Source organism: Pseudophryne corroboree, chromosome 6 (assembly GCF_028390025.1).
Source record: "Pseudophryne corroboree isolate aPseCor3 chromosome 6, aPseCor3.hap2, whole genome shotgun sequence".
Classification (NCBI taxonomy): domain Eukaryota; kingdom Metazoa; phylum Chordata; class Amphibia; order Anura; family Myobatrachidae; genus Pseudophryne; species Pseudophryne corroboree.
This window is the reverse complement of record NC_086449.1, coordinates 456,549,438-456,567,416: the sequence shown is the minus strand read 5'-3', so window position 1 is coordinate 456,567,416 and position 17,979 is coordinate 456,549,438. Positions and strand designations below refer to the sequence as shown.

At 48.2% G+C, this 17,979-nt stretch overlaps 1 protein-coding gene across 3 annotated transcripts in view; it reads right to left on the bottom strand.

Moving 5' to 3' along the window:
• Nucleotides 1-17,979, bottom strand: part of TRABD (TraB domain containing) — a 97,707-nt gene that overhangs the window by 59,643 nt on the left and 20,085 nt on the right. The window lies entirely within an intron of this gene.

Sequence of the window (17,979 nt, the reverse complement as noted above, 5' to 3'; positions counted from 1 at the left end):
GACCCCATTGTCCTGACTTGTGGAGCCCAGTGTACCCCGCAGCAGAAATTCAAATCACAAGACAGTGTTTAACCTCACTGATAAATATACTGTGATAAAAACTAAATAGAATCAAGCAACAAAATCCCAATATTCCTCCATATCATACTAAGGGGTATATTCAATTAAAGTCAGATTCATTCTGACATGCATTTGTCGGAATGGATCTGACAGGATCTATTCAATGAACGGCCAAACACAACAGGATTTGGCCATTCCAGACAATCTCAATCAGACTTTAAAAAAAGTAAAAGTCGGATTGTGGAGATGAGGGAGCTGAGAGGAGACGGGAGAGAGCAGCGGGGAGACGGAGGAGAGCAGCGTTGAGAGCAGGAACCCAGCGGCTGCAGTAGGGTAGCAGGAGGATGGGGCACCGCCGCCGCTCACAGCAGCGTCCACCTGGCTCCAGCAAAGAGCTCGTCGCTTGCTGGAGCTGTGTGGACGCTGCCGTGAGCGGTGGCAGTGCCCCATGCTCCTACTACGCTGCTGTAGCCGCTGGGTTCCTGCTCTCCCCATCTCCTACTCGCAGTTGCCAATAGCTGCTGGGCCAAACCAGACAGGTTTGGCCCGGTCACGACAGTGTCATTCCGACTATCTTAAAAGTCGGATTGACATTGTCAGAAACGGGACCAAAACCTGTCGGATTTGGCCCAGTTTCCGACAGAAGCACGCAGAATAGCCGCCGATCCACGTGCTTTCCGACAAGTCGAATTTGCCGACTTGTCGGAAAACTGAGGGGGGATTGAATAGGTCGGAACCCCGTAAGTGGGGATTTGATACGCTTACTTCCAGTAGTGTTTATGTAGCACCTTTAATATCAATGGATGTTCTTTCTTCCAAGCAGAAATATCCAATGTCCAATATCCACAATGACGAATCTTTAATGAGTGTACACCCTGCACCCATGTAATTGTACTTACCACTCCAGAGTCCCGTTTTTACTGGTGATTTGCACATACGCATTAGAGATGTCCCCAGGAGTAAGGCAGGGCCACCATGTTCCTGGAGACTTGCGCATGCACAGTGGGCTTTTGCATAAAGCTAGAGTCTACTCGCTGCCAGAGACGAGGGGGCCTGCATGAATCATGTACACGGGCCCCCTCCTCACTTAAAAGACCCCTGCAATGAGCCCAAGAACATCAACATTTGCTCATTCACTTACTGGTAACGCAACTACTGCTTTGAATATTGCACAAGCTATGGGACTTTAACAACATGCGATGAATGTGCAATAAGTGTCTGGATATGCAATGTATAGGTAGAGTAGACAATCTAAATGTCTTGTTGTGAACTGTAATCTCTGACTATAGTTCTTGTGAAATGCCAATGCACTGAACCGTATATAGAAGCAGCAATGCACACTAAAGAATTGAGTATATTCACTTCTTTCACAAACTCGTTATGGAGCTCAATAGAGGCCACTGGAGAGCCATGATCTTCTACAACTAAGAGTGGTCTGCGACAGCACGAGAGTTTTGACCAGCTGTGAGCCACTTTTAAAGAAGCAGCACAGTCCCGTCACACTGTGTTTGAATGTTTTGGAGAATTTCTGCGCGGGAGACTATCCCTGGAAGATGAGGAGTGCTGTCATCAAAGGACAACATTGCGGCCATGCAGGCCATAGCTGAGGTGAACGTCAGTGTGGCCGTGACCCAGTTAGGCATCTCATTGGGATCCACCCACTTGATACGCCACAAAAAGCTTGTTCTGTACAAGGTTTCTGCATACTGAGTGCCCCATCAGCTGACTTAAGAGTAGGAGGAGGCTTGGGTGACTTGGTGCCGCAACATGCTGGCCAGGTTCGATGGTGACTGCTCAAACTCTGTCTGGGAGATGAATCTTGAATCTACAGTTTTGACCCCGAGCCCAAACTGTCGGTCCAGTGGACCCTAGTTGGAGGTGCACTGCCACAGAAGTTCCGATGTGAGCGCAGATGGTGATTGTTCTTGTGGCCAAAACTGGTCATGTAGCTACCAAACCACTCATGCAGCAGCGCAGTGTCAATGGGGACTGGTATGCCAACCAATGTCTGCCACAATGCTGGAAGCCATTTCCAGGCGCTGTCCAAGAACTTGCGCTTGTGGTGGCATTCTCCATCATGAAAATACACCTGTCCACAAGTCCATGGAAGTGGTGGATTTTCTGGCATATGAAGGCATCCAGGAGCTTGGTCATCTACCGTACAGTCCAGACCTGGCCCCCTGCAACTTTCTTTTGTTCCCACAAATCAAGCGTAAGATGCGTGGGATTAGTCTTGTGTCACCGGAACCTGCAGCAGAGAACTTCATCCAGCATGTAGAAGACATACCTGCTCCAGACTGGTCCAGCTGCTTCACTGCAAGGTTTGAGCGCATGAAATTTGCATAGAGTCTTCTGGTGAATGTTCACTTTGTTTGCAGATACACTGTAATACTTTTAGTGCATGTGAAAACTTATTGCAGACCTTGTAACGCACAGAAACATTGTAAACTGCAGCATCTTACAGTAGGGTAACAGAATACATAAAGAAGGAACATACTCTATATAAATGCAGATGAGAAAACAAAGGATAGTAGAGATAGTTTCCTGATGAACACAAAAAAAAAAAAAATACACAGCTTAAATGTATGGACAACAACCTTAAATTATTGCTAGATTCCAGAATAAACAGAAGCGCACTGCAACAAATAACAAGATATCTAACAGGAAAGTAATCCATTTGTGATCCGGTCATGCGGTCGGCGCTCGGTATACCGGTGTCAGCATGGTGACCACCGGAATTCAGAACAATCAAAAGCCCAACAGTCGGCATGCTGACTGATGTGGACACCCATGAGTAGGAATAGTCCCTGACACCCATATAGAGTGGGAATAGAACCTGTGGTGAGCGCAGCCAGCCACCGAGCCTGCAAGGGGCTTTTATTGCGTTCCCCTCCTCCCCGCTGGCATTCTGCGGCCGGGATCAGCATGCTGACTGCCGGGATCCCCAGCGCCGGTCAGCCATACCAAACCCATCCATTCATACCTGCAGCCGTCCATTAACATCAGTATGATCAAAACTAGACCTTAGGCTGAGAAATACTACTAGGAGGTCAGGTCCCTGTGTACATTTTTCAGTGCAAGCTATATATTAACAGCCCAGACATAAGACCAGTGATCGGGCTAAGCCCAAAAAAGTGGGTCCAGGGACTCCTCACTTTTAAAAATTGGGGTCCTACCTGTCCTTTTCTGGGTTCCTTTGGAATGAAGGTTCTTATTAATGATTTAAATATAAAAACACAGACTTGATTTGGACACTACAAAAAAGTGTTGCAAGGGGGAGGATGGGGTGACAATTGCGTCTGGGCTGTATAGCACACAGGGCACCCTGCACCAGAGCTGTAACTAAACATTTTGGTGCCCTTTGGCAGAAACTAAATTAGTTCTGACTCTCCCATTTATCAAAGCCTGGACTTCAGCGCGCAGCAAAAATTTAGGGGCATGGCCACATCATAGTACCAATTCACATTACACCACACAGTAATGCCGCTTATACACATTGCACCAGGTAGAGCAGGCAGTTATACACATTGCGCCAGGTAGAGCAGGCCGTTATACACATTGCGCCAGGTAGCGCACGTTATACACATTGCACCAGGTAGAGCACTTAGCAATTATGATTAAATAACAGGACAATAAATTATTCTCAACACATTATTAAATAATACATTCTATATATGTAATGGGTTTATGGTGCTGGTACGATAGGAGCCACAGACTGGATTTAGACACTACAAAAGTGTTGCGGGACGGAAGGAGGGGGGGCGCGAGTGGGTGACAATGCTGCTGGACTGTTATCATACTGGAGGTATGCATTCAGGATCCCGGCAGCCATAATGCAGTCGCCGGATTCCCAACATCCACCAGAATACCGATGCCGGCATTCCGAGGAGATCAGGATTCAGACTATGATATCCCGACAGTCGGGATCCTGAATGTAAGTATGCACACTGCCACCACAGGTTTAGCATGCGGGGGTGGGGGGTGGGGTGTTAGGTTTAGGCACACTAAGGGGGGGAGGGGGTTAGGGCTAGCCTGCAGAGGAGGGTGGGGGGGTAGGATTAGGCACTAAGGGGGCGGGTTAAATGTAGGCTGTGGGTAAGGAAGGGGGGGGTTTAGGCACTACTGGGGGGAAGTTAGGGTTAGGCTTCAAAGAGAGGGGGGTAGGGTTTGGTTTAGGCTGTGGGTAAGGGGAATTAGGCTTAGGAACTACTGGGGGGAGGTTAGGGTTAGGCTGTGAGTGGGAGGGGTAGGGGTAGGGGAAAGAGGTTAGGGTACTCTCTGCACCCTTGTCGGCAGTGCCGAAATTGAGATGCCGGTGCGTTTTCTCCTTTCTAGCCTTATATCATGTAGCCCTGGCTCAACTCACTTGTGTAAGTGCTTTTGACCGAAGCAGATGTTTTAGGCAGCTTGACATGATGATCCCAGAAGTAGCGGGTGTACCACAGGTAGAAGCAGTGCCTGCACAATAGATTCATGTTGTATTCTTGTAGATCCTTAGCTTGGTCTAGTTGTAAATGGCGCTGGGAATATCAGGGCAAACTTACTGTAGTTGATGGCTGACACAACCCACTGAGGTCGGGCTACAAGCCCATGACATTGCCAGAAGACACACAAGGAATCAGCAAGGAAAGCAACCACCCAAGTTCAGCCACCCGCTTCTAGACTGCACACCCTTCCCCACAGCACTTACGCTGTCACCGGCTCTCACCTCCCACCCGCAGCACAGCGTTCAGCAGCCGCAGAGCCGTCTTCACTCTTTGCCCGGCCATCGTGTGAAGCCGCTGCATGCGATCAGGAGGGGGCACCGCCAGAGGACTGGTCCACCCCCGCTTTTTAGAGGCAGGAAGCCCCGTCAAACAACCAGGAATTTGCTGCAGCAGAGCGCGTCCCCGGGGACCCTCACACTTTTGAAAAGCGAGTCCCCACCCTCAGATCTGGGTAAAATACACGCTATAGCGCGTATTTGCGAACACTGCAAGACCATCACTTCATCGAGATGAGAGCAAGGGGGAGATTCAATTGTTTTGGGCATCCAATTTTCCCATCTAAATGGTACTTTTTGGACACCCACACAGTTGTCACTATTCAACTGTTATTTGGGCGCACATGCATATAGGGTTTAGCCGCATAAAGTTCTGCATTGTGTGTCCAAACTACTGTTTGGATGCCCAAAGTGCCGAGTTTGCACACATTTTTTTTGCACCTCAGGAGGCTGCGAGGAAAAAAAAAAAAAAAAAAAAAAAAAAAAAAAAAAAAGTGTCCTCAGTGACTGAACAATTGAATTGCTACCGTCTGGCGCCATTTAGCCAATTATTGTAGTTGCTAGTGAGAACAAGAGAAAGTACAGATTTCATCTTGTTCTAAATGTGTTTTATTTTTTATTAATAAAATATAATATATTAATTTCAAGATAGTTTCATCATGTATGCCAATGATGCTGGAAAGGAGCATAACGTACAACGTAGGCACTCCTCATTTCCAAGAAGTGTGTTCTTATAAATTAGAGTAGTCCTAGCATTACCTAGAAACATCAGAATGTGGGAACAATTGTAGAACACATTCATATTCTGTGCTGCCTTCCTGCAGGCTATAACTTAGCAGTAAGCGGAGATTACACCTCTCCTTCAAACTCATTGCTTCCTTTAACATCCTAACAGAACTCCCTCATAACCACTGCCTTTACAGTGGTACAGTAATAAGAAAACACAAGGAGAGTTATAAGAAATAAACCGTTCCCGCACATGCCGTACAATAGGTATCCGGACTCCAGGTCGACACTAAAGAGGTTGACACCAATTGGTTGACATGGACAAAAGGTCGACATGGGTTTTTCACTTTTTTTTTTAACTTTTTCATTCTTTACGATCCACGTGGACTACAATTGGGAACGGTAACCTGTGCAGAGCGCAGCGGTAGTGGAGTGAGGCCTCTTGCCCGAAGCATGGCGAGCGAAGCTCTCCATACGAGGGGACGCGGTGCACTAATTGGGGTTCCCGATCACTCTACGAAGAAAACGACACCAAATAAAACAAACTCATGTCGACCTTTTGTCCATGTCGACATAAGGTGTCGACCAATTGGTGTGTCGACCTGGAGTCCCAGACCCGTACAATAAGCTCCCACAAACTAGCTCTATAATTAGCCTTGCTTCATATGAATGCAAAAGTTCTCCCACCTTATCTGTCAGAAAACGGTCTTGCAAGGATTTCCCCAAATCTAGGCCCCCATACATCTGCAATAAATTTGGACAATTCTCTGTTCTGGAGAGGACTGTCCCAATAAATTGGTGATGTATGGGCTCCCCCTATTGGCGAACCCTATCAAAAAGAGATCGGGATCACCAGATCGGATTTTAAACGTTTAAAAATTAAGCTATATCAGGGGTTTGTTTTTTGCTGTATGGCGAGGATGGTCTGACTGTTTCGCCAACCGTGGGCAGGGCTTTGCATGCTGCACGAGGTTGGTGGGGGTGGAGGGGAGCAGGTTCAAACAGATGACTATAGTGGCGGCGGTAGTGGGATGGGGGCAGGTGCGTACAGGTGCTTATGGCGGTGCTGGTAGTGGGGTGAGGGGCGGATGCGAGTGGGTTTTGCTACTTTTAAGTGGTGGATCCAGTTTTCGGTAAAAGTTTGATGCCTAGCAGGGTAAAAAAACGCTTGTGATTAGGAGAGCTGCCCATATAAAAAAAATTGCGCAGAGAGCTCATTCACGCCACCATCTTGGAATCACAGCTCAGTGTCATCGCCCCACCCCCCTTTGGTTGGTATATATTACAGCACGAGGCAGGAGGCACACAGTCCGACGGCGGTGGAGGAGCTGAGGAGAGTCCCTGAAGACATTAAGGGATGTATACACCAGGCGACGTGCTCTATGAGCAACATCGCCTAGTGTTTCCCCTCCCGAGCCGGGGCGGTCGACGGCCAGGCATACACACTGAGCGATATGAAGTTCATATCGCTCAGTGATGTCACGCAGCAGCCGAGCAGGCAGCTCCTGGACGACAGTCCAGATTGGGGGACTCTTGCTCATTCTCATGTCGCACCCATCGACAGCAACATTTGAATAGCTGCCGGCAGGCACAATGAGGGGGGTAGGGGACATTAGGTTCCGGCCCTTTGACTGTTCACAACTTAACTGTCGAAAAGTCATACATATCCTAAGAGCAACATATAATTCTAGGATGCTGGCATGTCTAGGAAACCTTGCCTATTCTCCACACATCACATTACAACAGGAGATCAGTAAGGATGAAAACCGCAGCAGTAAGGTACAGCTTATTTGCAATAGATGATGGTTGCAAGAAGTGTTCTTACATTTTTCCTATTATTCAAAATTTAACTAACACAGAACAGAAACCATGTTAGATGCATAGACAATTTGAGAACTCATGCTCTTTAAAGGTCACTGTTTTGCACTTCTAACTTCATTCCTTGATGATACTGTTCTCCCAGTATATGCATGGAAAGATAAAGGTGAGAGAGCATTTTGACATGCAGGCCATGGATAGAGTTAAGCTGGGTACACACTGGACGCTATATTGGCAATTCCATCGAACAGACGATATTTAGTTTGAGGATTGGTGGGTGTGAACAAACTAGATGTCGGTTTTCGTGTCAGCCCTGGAGCATAGCAGATGTCCGATCATTGCATCTGGCTGTGTGTACGGGCGACCCGCCGAAAGCCCATACACTTGCTGCAGGGACCATCAGTGACTGACATCTCAACTGAATGGGCAAATTCAATGCCCACCCAGATGTGATGTCAGCAAAGACACATTAAGCAGCCAATCAGTAAGTGTTGATACTTACCAAAATTGGCTGCTCAGTTGGCACGATGGCAGATATATCTGCCAAATGTGTAGCCAGCCTAAAGCTGGGTTTACAATATACTGATCACTCAGCTGTTCGGATGAAACAATTCGATCCCTGAAGTTTTTATCTGATCAATGTGACTCCATGACCCCCATACACACGGAGCTAAAAATATCTCATTATGTACCAGTTTCTATGGGACATGCATCTGAAACATTAAAGAGAGACCTTCCGAACTTAACGCTGCAGAAGCGTTCTTAAGGTGCATACACATGGTGCAATGGCATAGCACCCGACATTGACTATGCGATGTGGCCGGAGCCCAGCACTACAGATATTGGGCCTAATTCAGACCTGATCTCTAGCAGGCGATTTTTGCACTGCTGCGATCAGATAGAATTGACATCAGACACCCGCCCTGCAAACGCTTGGACCGCCTGCGTTTTTCCAACCACTCCCAGAAAATGGTCAGTTACCACCCACAAATGGCTTCCTCCCGTCATTCTCCATGCGATCGGCCGTGCAAATGGATTCTTCACACAAACCCATCGCTGAGCACGGATCCGCTTTGTACCCGTGCAACGTGCCTGCGCATTTCGGTACATACACAAGCACAGTTTAGACCTGATCGCAGGCTGCACGAAAACGAAGCCTAGCGATCAGGTCTGAATTACCCCATAGTCAATGTTGAGCTGCCTGCACAATCTGTTTTCTCTTGCGATGCCAATCCCGCGGCACCGGACATCGGCATCGCACCTTAAGTGGTTTATCGGCTAACGCTCCTGCATACACTGAGGTGTGCAAATTATTTGATTCCCCCCCACCGCCCCAACATGGATCACCCATAAAAATAAAAACCGACCTCCCAAAAACACACCGGTTCAGTGAAACCTGTGTTTTTGGTAGAAAGAGCCCCGTTTTCACATGAAACAGGTCCGTCTCCAGGCGAAACAAAATCCCCAATAAACCGCATCTCGTGCCGGCTTACCAGAGATAATTAGATAGCCCCCGGTGGGACAATAAGCACCGGTAAATAACCGGGGCTAATTGGATATCCCTCTAACAAGGAATTTAGATTTTACAATTTTTCATACCTTATTGGCCACAAATAGACTATAAAATTGTTTTGCAATACAAAAGGTTTTTAATGTGTTACTTAAGGTTCTAGGACAGGTCGTAAAAAAAAAAAGCCTTGTTCATTTAGATGTCCTTCCTAGTGTTTATGCTAGCCTGTTTTAGTAGGGCACCCGATTTTTAAAATAGGATTTTAATTACCTACCGGTAAATCCTTTTCTCATAGAAGATACTGGGGTTCTAGGAGCCTTGGGCACTTTAAGAAAGCAATAGTGTGCGCTGGCTCCTCCCTCTATGCCCCTCCTACCAGACTCAGTCTAGAAACTGTGCCAGAGGAGACGGACATACCTTGAGAGAATGATTTAAAGGACAGTGGTGAGATTTGAACCAGCACACACAAACAAGAGGAAAGCAATGCTAACCAAACTTGACGAGGGACAGCAACAGCTGTACCAACAATACTTAATCAAGTAACAGTGCAGGAACACACAAAGCACTGGGCGGGTGCCCAGTATCCTCTATGGACTACGAGAAAAGGATTTACCGATAGGTAATTAAAATCCTATTTTCTCTTACGTTCTAGAGGATACTGGGGTCCATTTAGTATCATGGGGGATGTGCCAAAGCTCCCAAACTGGGTGGGAGAGTGCGGAGATTCCTGCAGAACTGATTGGCCTCTGAGGACCTTCAGTTTGGTCAAAGTATCGAATTTGTAGAACTTAGCAAACGTGTTCGAACCTGACCAAGTAGTCACTCGGCAGAGCTGTAAAGCAAAGACACCCTGGGCAGCCGCCTAGGAAGAACGCACCGACCTAGAAGAGTGGGCCTCTACAGATTTAGGAACCGGCAAACCTGCCGTAGAGTAAGGGCTAAAACACACTACACGGTTGTTGCCGGCCGGGAAAAAGCCGGACGGCTTTTTCCCGTGCCGGCATTGTAGTTAACAGTGTGAGGGGTAGGGTCCCTTCACACTGCACGGCCCCGGCCCGGCTGCCGGGTTGCAGCCGGGTCTCACCACTGGAAGGTCCGGCGGCCGGGCGGCCGCCGGGCCGTCCTTGGAGCCAGTAAACCATGTGTGTGAAGGGGAGCTTTCACACACAATGGTTTTTTTCTGAAGCCGTGTCTGATGCTGCGCATGCGCACAGCATCACACACGGCTCAAAGCCGTCCTGTGTGACAGACACTGCCGGTTTCTCCCGGATGGCAAAAAGCCGGACAAACTTTGTCCGGCTTTTTGCCATCCGGGAAAAACCGGAGTGTGTGTTACAGCCCTAAGCCTGATCCAGCGAGCAATAGACTGCTTTGAAGCAGGAAACCCAATTTTATTGGGATCTTAGAGCACAAACAGTGAGTCCGATTTTCTGTGACGCGCTGTCCGCTTCACATAGATTTTCAAAGCCCTCACAACATCCAGGTGTCTGTAACCACAATATATGAAACGCAGACACCACCTTTGGAAGAAATTGCTGACAAGTTCTGAGTTCAGCTCTATCCTCATGAAAAAAATCAAATAGGGGTTCTTATGAGACAATGCCCCCATTTCCGACACACATCTTGCAGAAGCCAAGGCCAACAGTCTGACGGTATTCCACGTAAAAAAAAAACAAAAAAAACTTTACGTCAACCTCCTGTAAAGGCTCAAACCATTCAGATTGTAGAAACTACAACACCACGTTGAGATCCCAAGGTGCCGTGGGAGGCATAAAGGGCGGTTGGATATGCAGAACACCTTTCAAGAATGTCTGAACCTCAGGGAGGGAATCCAACTGTTTCTGGAAGAAAATGGATACGGACAAAGGGGGTAATTCCAAGTTGATCGCAGCAGGATTTTTTTTTGCAGTTGGGCAAAACCATGTGCACTGCAGGGGAGGCAGATATAACATGTGCAGAGAGAGTTAGATTTGGGTGTGGCGAGTTCAATCTGCAATCTAATTTGAGGTGTAAAAATAAAGCAGCCAGTATTTACCCTGCACAGAAATAAAATAACCCACCCAAATCTAACTCTCTCTGCACATGTTATATCTGCCTCCCCTGCAGTGCACTTGGTTTTGCCCAACTGCTAAAAAAAATAAGAATTTACTTACCGATAATTCTATTTCTCGGAGTCCGTAGTGGATGCTGGGGTTCCTGAAAGGACCATGGGGAATAGCGGCTCCGCAGGAGACAGGGCACAAAAAGTAAAGCTTTCCGATCAGGTGGTGTGCACTGGCTCCTCCCCCTATGACCCTCCTCCAGACTCCAGTTAGGTACTGTGCCCGGACGAGCGTACACAATAAGGGAGGAATTTTGAATCCCGGGTAAGACTCATACCAGCCACACCAATCACACTGTACAACCTGTGATCTGAACCCAGTTAACAGTATGATAACAGCGGAGCCTCTGAAAAGATGGCTCACAACAACAATAACCCGATTTAGTTAGCAATAACTATGTACAAGTATTGCAGATAATCCGCACTTGGGATGGGCGCCCAGCATCCACTACGGACTCCGAGAAATAGAATTATCGGTAAGTAAATTCTTATTTTCTCTATCGTCCTTGTGGATGCTGGGGTTCCTGAAAGGACCATGGGGATTATACCAAAGCTCCCAAACGGGCGGGAGAGTGCGGATGACTCTGCAGCACCGAATGAGAGAACTCCAGGTCCTCTTTTGCCAGGGTATCAAATTTGTAGAATTTTACAAACGTGTTCTCCCCCGACCACGTAGCTGCTCGGCAAAGTTGTAATGCCGAGACCCCTCGGGCAGCCGCCCAAGATGAGCCCACCTTCCTTGTGGAATGGGCCTTAACAGATTTAGACTGTGGCAGGCCTGCCACAGAATGTGCAAGTTGAATTGTGCTACCAATCCCACGAGCAATCGACTGCTTAGAAGCAGAAGCACCCAGCATTGTTGGGTGCATACAGGATAAACAGCAAGTCAGATTTCCTGACTCCAGCCAACCTGGAAACTATATTTTCAGGGCCCTGATAACATCCAGCAACTTGGAGTCCTCCAAGTCCCTAGTAGCCGCAGGTACCACAATAAGCTGGTTCAGGTGAAACGCTGACACCACCTTAAGGAGAAACTGGGGACGAGTCCGCAGCTTTGCTCTGTCCGAATGGACAATCAGATATGGCTTTGTGAGATAAAGCCGCCAATTCTGACACTCGCCTGGCCGAGGCCAGGACCAACAGCATGGTCATTTTCCATGTGAGATATATCAAATCCACAGATTTGAGTTGTTTAAACCAATGTGATTTTTTAGGAATCCCAAAACTACGTCGAGATCGCCCAGTGCCACTGGAGACATCAAAGGGGCTGTATATGCAGTACTCCCTTAACAACTTCTGGACTTCAGGAACTGAAGCCAATTTCTTTCTGGAAGAAAATCAACAGGCCGAAATTTGAACCTTAATGGACCCAATTTGAGACCCATAGACACTCCTGTTTGCAGGAAATGTAGAAATCAACCTAGTTGAAATTCTTCCGTGGAGCCTTCCTGGCCTCACACCCTGGCACATATTTTCACCTAAGTGGTGATAATGTTGTGCGGTCACCTCCTTCCTGGCTCTGACCAGGGAAGGGATGACCTCTTCCGGAATGCCTCTTTCCCTTAGGATCCGGCGTTCACCCGCCTTGGCGTCAACGCAGCTGCGGTAAGTCCCGGAACAGACACGGTTCTTGCCGAATCAAGACCCTTCTTAGTATCTCTTGAAGTTCCGGGAACCAAGTCCTTCTTGGCCAAACCGGAGCCACGAGTATAGTTCTTACTCCTCTCCTTCCTATCATTTTCAATACATTGGGTATGAAAAGCAGAGGATGGAACACATACACCGACTGGTACACCGACGGTGTTACCAGAGCGTCCCAGCTATTGCCCGAGTGTCTCTTGACCTGGCGCTTCAGGTGGGACGCCATCATAACCACCTTTGGTCTTTCCCAACGGTTTACAATCATGTGGAAACTTCCAGATTAAGTTTCCACTTTTCCGGGTGGAATTCATTTATGCTGAGGAAATCTTCCCAGTTGCCCACTCCCGGAATGAACACTGCTGACAGTGTTATCACATGATTTTCCGCCCAGCGAAGAATCCTTGCTGTCATTGCCCTCCTGCTTCTTGTGTCGCCCCGTCTGATAACGTGGGCGACCGCCATGATGATGTCCTACTGGATCAGCACCGGTTGACTTTGAAGCAGGAGTCTTCCTAGGCTCAGAGCATTGTAAATTGCCCTTAGCTCCAGTATATTCATGTGGAGAGAAGTCTCCAGACTTGACCACACTTCCTTGGAAATTTTTTCCCTGTGTGACTACTCCCCAGCCTCTCAGGCTGGTTTCCGTGGTCCCCAGAACACAGTCCTGAATGCTGAGTGTGCTGCCCTCTAAAAGATGAGCACTCTGCAGCCCCCACAGAAGAGACACCCTTGTCCTTGGAGACAGGATTATCCGCTGATGCATCTGAAAATGCGATCCGGACCATTCGTCCAGCAAATCCCCTGAGATCTGCCGAATGGAATCGCTTCGTAAGAAGCCACCATTTTTCCCAGGACTCCTGTGCATTGATGCACTGATACTTGGCCTGGTTTTAGGAGGTTTCTGACTAGGTCGAATAACTCCTTGGCTTTTTCCTCCCGGAGGAACACCTTTTTCTGGACTATGCCCAGAATCATTCCTAGGAACAGCAGACGTATCGTCGGAAAACAGCTGCGATTCTTGGAATATTTAGAATCCAGTCGTGCTGTCGTAGAACTACTTTAGATAGTGCTCTTCCGACCTCCAACTGTTCTCTGGAACTTGCCCTTTTCAGGATATCGTCCAAGTAAGGGATAATTTAGATGCCTTTTTTCTTTGAAGAAACATCTTTTCGGCCATTACCTTGGTAAAAGGCCCGGGGTGCCGTGGATAATTCAAACGGCATCGTCTGAAACTGATATTGACAGTTCTGTACCACGAACCAGAGGTACCCTTGTTGAGAAGGGCAAATTTGGACATGGAGGTAATCCTTGATGTCCAGGGACACCATATAGTCCCCTTTTTTCCGGTTCGCTATCACTGCTCTGAGTGACTCCATCTTGATTTGAACCTTTTATGTAAGTGTTCAAAGATTTCAGTTTAGACTATGTCTCACCAAGCCGTCTGGCGTCAGTACCACAATATAGTGTGGAAAAATAATACCCTTTTCCTTGTTGTAGGAGGGGTACTTTGATTATCACCTGCTGGATATACAGCTTGTGAATTGTTTCCAATGCTGCCTCCCTGTCGGAGGGAGCCGTTGGTAAAGCAGACTTCAGAAACCTGCGAGGAGAAGATGTCTCGACTCTCCAATCTGTACCCCTGGGATAATACTTGTACTATCTAGGGGTCAACCTGCGAGTGATCCCACTGCGCGCTGAGACTCTTGAGACTACCCCCTCACCTTGAGTCCGCTTGCATGGCCCCAGCGTCATGCTGAGGACTTGGCAGACGCGGTGGAGGGCTTCTTTTCCTGGGAAGGGGCTGCCTGCTGCAGTCTACTTCCCTTACCTCTATGTCTGGGCAGATATGACTGGCCTTTTGCCTGCATGCCCTCATGGGAAAGGAAGGATTGAGGCTGAAAAGACGGTGTCTTTTTCAGCTGAGATGTAACTTGGGGTAAAAAGGTTGGATTTCCCAGCTGTTGCCGTGGTCCCCAGGTCCGATGGACCGACCCCAACTAACTCCTTCCCTTTATACGGCAATACTTCCATGTGCCGTATGGGATCTGTATCACCTGACCACTATCGTGTCCATGACATCTTCTGGGTGATATGGACAACGTACTTATCTTGATGCCAGAGAGCAAATATCCCTCTGTGCATCTCACGTACATATATATATAGAATGCATCCTATTAAATGCTCTATATGAATAAAATATTTTCAGTCAGGGAATCCGACCAAGCCAACCCAGCACTGCATCTCCAGGCTGATGGCGATCGCTGGTCGCAGTATAACCACCGTATGTGTGTATATACTTTTTAGGATATCTTTCCAGCTTCCTATCAGCTGGCTCCTTGAGGGCGGCCGTATCTGGAGACGGTAACGCCACTTGATAAGCGTGTGAGCGCCTTATCACCCTAAGGGGTGTTTCCCAACGCGCCCTAATTTCTGGCGGGAAAGGGTATAACGCCAATATTTGCTATCGGGGTAACCCCACGCATCATCACACACTTCATTTTATTTTATCTGATTCAGGAAAAACTACAGGTAGTTTTTTCACTCCCACATAATACCCTTTTTTGTGGTACTTGTAGTATCAGAAATATGCAACACCTCCTTCATTGCCCTTAACGTGTGGCCCTAATGAGAAATACGTTTGTTTATTCACCGTCGACACTGGATTCAGTGTCCGTGTCTGTGTCTGTGTCGACCGACTGAGGTAAATGGGCGTTTTTAACGCCCCTGACGGTGTTCTGAGACGCCTGGACCGGTACTAATAGTTTGTCGGCCGTCTCACGTCGTCAACCGACCTTGCAGCGTGTTGACATTCTCACGTAATTCCCTAAATAAGCCATCCATTCCGGTGTCGACTCCCTAGAGAGTGACATCACCATTACAGGCAATTTCTCCGCCTCCTCACCAACATCGTCCTCATACATGTCGACACACACGTACCGACACACAGCACACACACCGGGAATGCTCTGACAGAGGACAGGACCCACACTAGCCCTTTGGGGAGACAGAGGGAGAGTTTGCCAGCACACACCAAAACGCTATAATTATATAGGGACAACCTTATATAAGTGTTTTCCCTTATAGCATCTTTATATAATCTTTATATATATCTCAATATCGCCAAAATCAGTGCCCCCCCTCTCTGTTTTAACCCTGTTTCTGTAGTGCAGTGCAGGGGAGAGCCTGGGAGCCTTCTCTCCAGGCTTTCTGTGAGAGAAAATGGCGCTGTGTGCTGAGGAGATAGGCCCCGCCCCTTTTTCGGCGGGCTCGTCTCCCGCTATTTAGTGAATCTTGGCAGGGGTTAAATATCTCCATATAGCCTCTGGGGGCTATATGTGAGGTATTTTTCGCCAAAAAAGGTTTTCATTTGCCTCCCAGGGCGCCCCCCTCCCAGCGCCCTGCACCCTCAGTGACTGCCGTGTGAAGTGTGCTGAGAGGAAAATGGCGCACAGCTGCAGTGCTGTGCGCTACCTTTAGAAGACTGCAGGAGTCTTCAGCCGCCGATTCTGGACCTCTTCTTACTTCAGCATCTGCAAGGGGGCCGGCGGCGCGGCTCCGGTGACCATCCAGGCTGTACCTGTGATCGTCCCTCTGGAGCTGATGTCCAGTAGCCAAGAAGCCAATCCATCCTGCACGCAGGTGAGTTCACTCCTTCTCCCCTAAGTCCCTCGTTGCAGTGATCCTGTTGCCAGCAGGACTCACTGTAAAATAAAAAACCTAAGCTAAACTTTCTCTAAGCAGCTCTTTAGGAGAGCCACCTAGATTGCACCCTTCTCGGCCGGGCACAAAAATCTAACTGGAGTCTGGAGGAGGGTCATAGGGGGAGGAGCCAGTGCACACCACCTGATCGGAAAGCTTTACTTTTTGTGCCCTGTCTCCTGCGGAGCCGCTATTCCCCATGGTCCTTTCAGGAACCCCAGCATCCACAAGGACGATAGAGAAAATCCTGCTGCGATCAACTTGGAATTACCCCCAAAATCTGGACTTTTATGGATCCCAGGCGTAGGCCCACATCCACACCTGACTGCTGAAAAAGCAGAAAACGTCCCAGTTGAAACTCCACCGCAGGAAATTTCCTGTTTTCACACCAAGAGACGTATTTTCTCCAAATACGGTGGTAATGTTCAGACGTTACCCCTTTTCTGGCTTGGATCAAGGTAGGAATTACCCTGTCCGGAATGCCTTTCCGGGATAGAATTTGATGCTCAACCTCCATGCCGTCAAACGTAGCCGTGGTAAGCCTTGATAGATGAATGGCTCCTGTTGCAGAAGATCCTCTCGAGGTGGTAGAGGCCACAGTACCAAGCCCTTCTTGGCCAATCCCTTTTTATTCTTTTGAGAATTCTTGGGATCAATGGAAGTGGTGGAAACACACACACACACACACACACACACACACCATCTGACCCATGTAGTCACCAGAGCATTCACCACCACTGCCTGTGTGTCTCTCGACCTGGAACAATACCGCCTGAGCTTCTTGTTGAGACGAGAGGAAATCATGTTGATCCATGGAATTCCCCACCGACATGTCAAGCACCCACTCTCCTGGGTGGAAGTAGTGTCTGCTGAGGAAGTCTGCTTCCTAGTTGTCTACTCCCGGAATGAAGATTGTGGACAACGCCACAGCGTGTTTTTCTGCCCAGAGGATTATTCTTGTTACCTCTGACATTGCAGCTCTGCTCTTCTTTCCGCCCTGTCGGTTTATGTACGTTACCGCCGGCACATTGTCCGATTGAACCTGGATGGGATGATCTTGAAGAAAATCTGATGCCTGTAGAAGGGCGTTGTATATGGCCCTTGGTTCCAGAATGTTGATTGGAAGAATGGTTTCCCGACTTGACCATTTTCCTTGGAAGTGTTCCCCCTGGGTGACTGCGCCCCAACCTCTGAGGCTTGCGTCTGTGGTTAGCAGAATCCAATTTTGAATCCCAAACCTTCAGCCCTCTGTCAGATGAGAAGTCTGAAGCCACAACAGAAGAGAAATCCTGGCTTTTGGAGACAGTCATATCCTCTGGTGCATGTGGAGATGCGATCCGGACCATTTGTCCAACAGATCCAGCAGACCTTGCGTGAAACCTTCCGTACTGCAGCGCCTCGTAAGCAGCTACCATCTTTCCCAGAAGGTGAATGCATAGATGCACCGATATCCGGGTTGGTTTTAGAACATCCCGAACCATCGACTGGTTTACCAATGCCTTTTCCAATAGAAAAAGCCTCCGTATCCAGTATCATCTCCAGGAACGGAAGCCTCCGTGTTGGTTCCAGGTGAGATTTTGGTAGGTTCAGAATCCACTCGTGATCCCGGAGTAGTCGAGTTGAGAGGGCAATGTTGTCCAACAACTGCTCCCTTTATCAGCA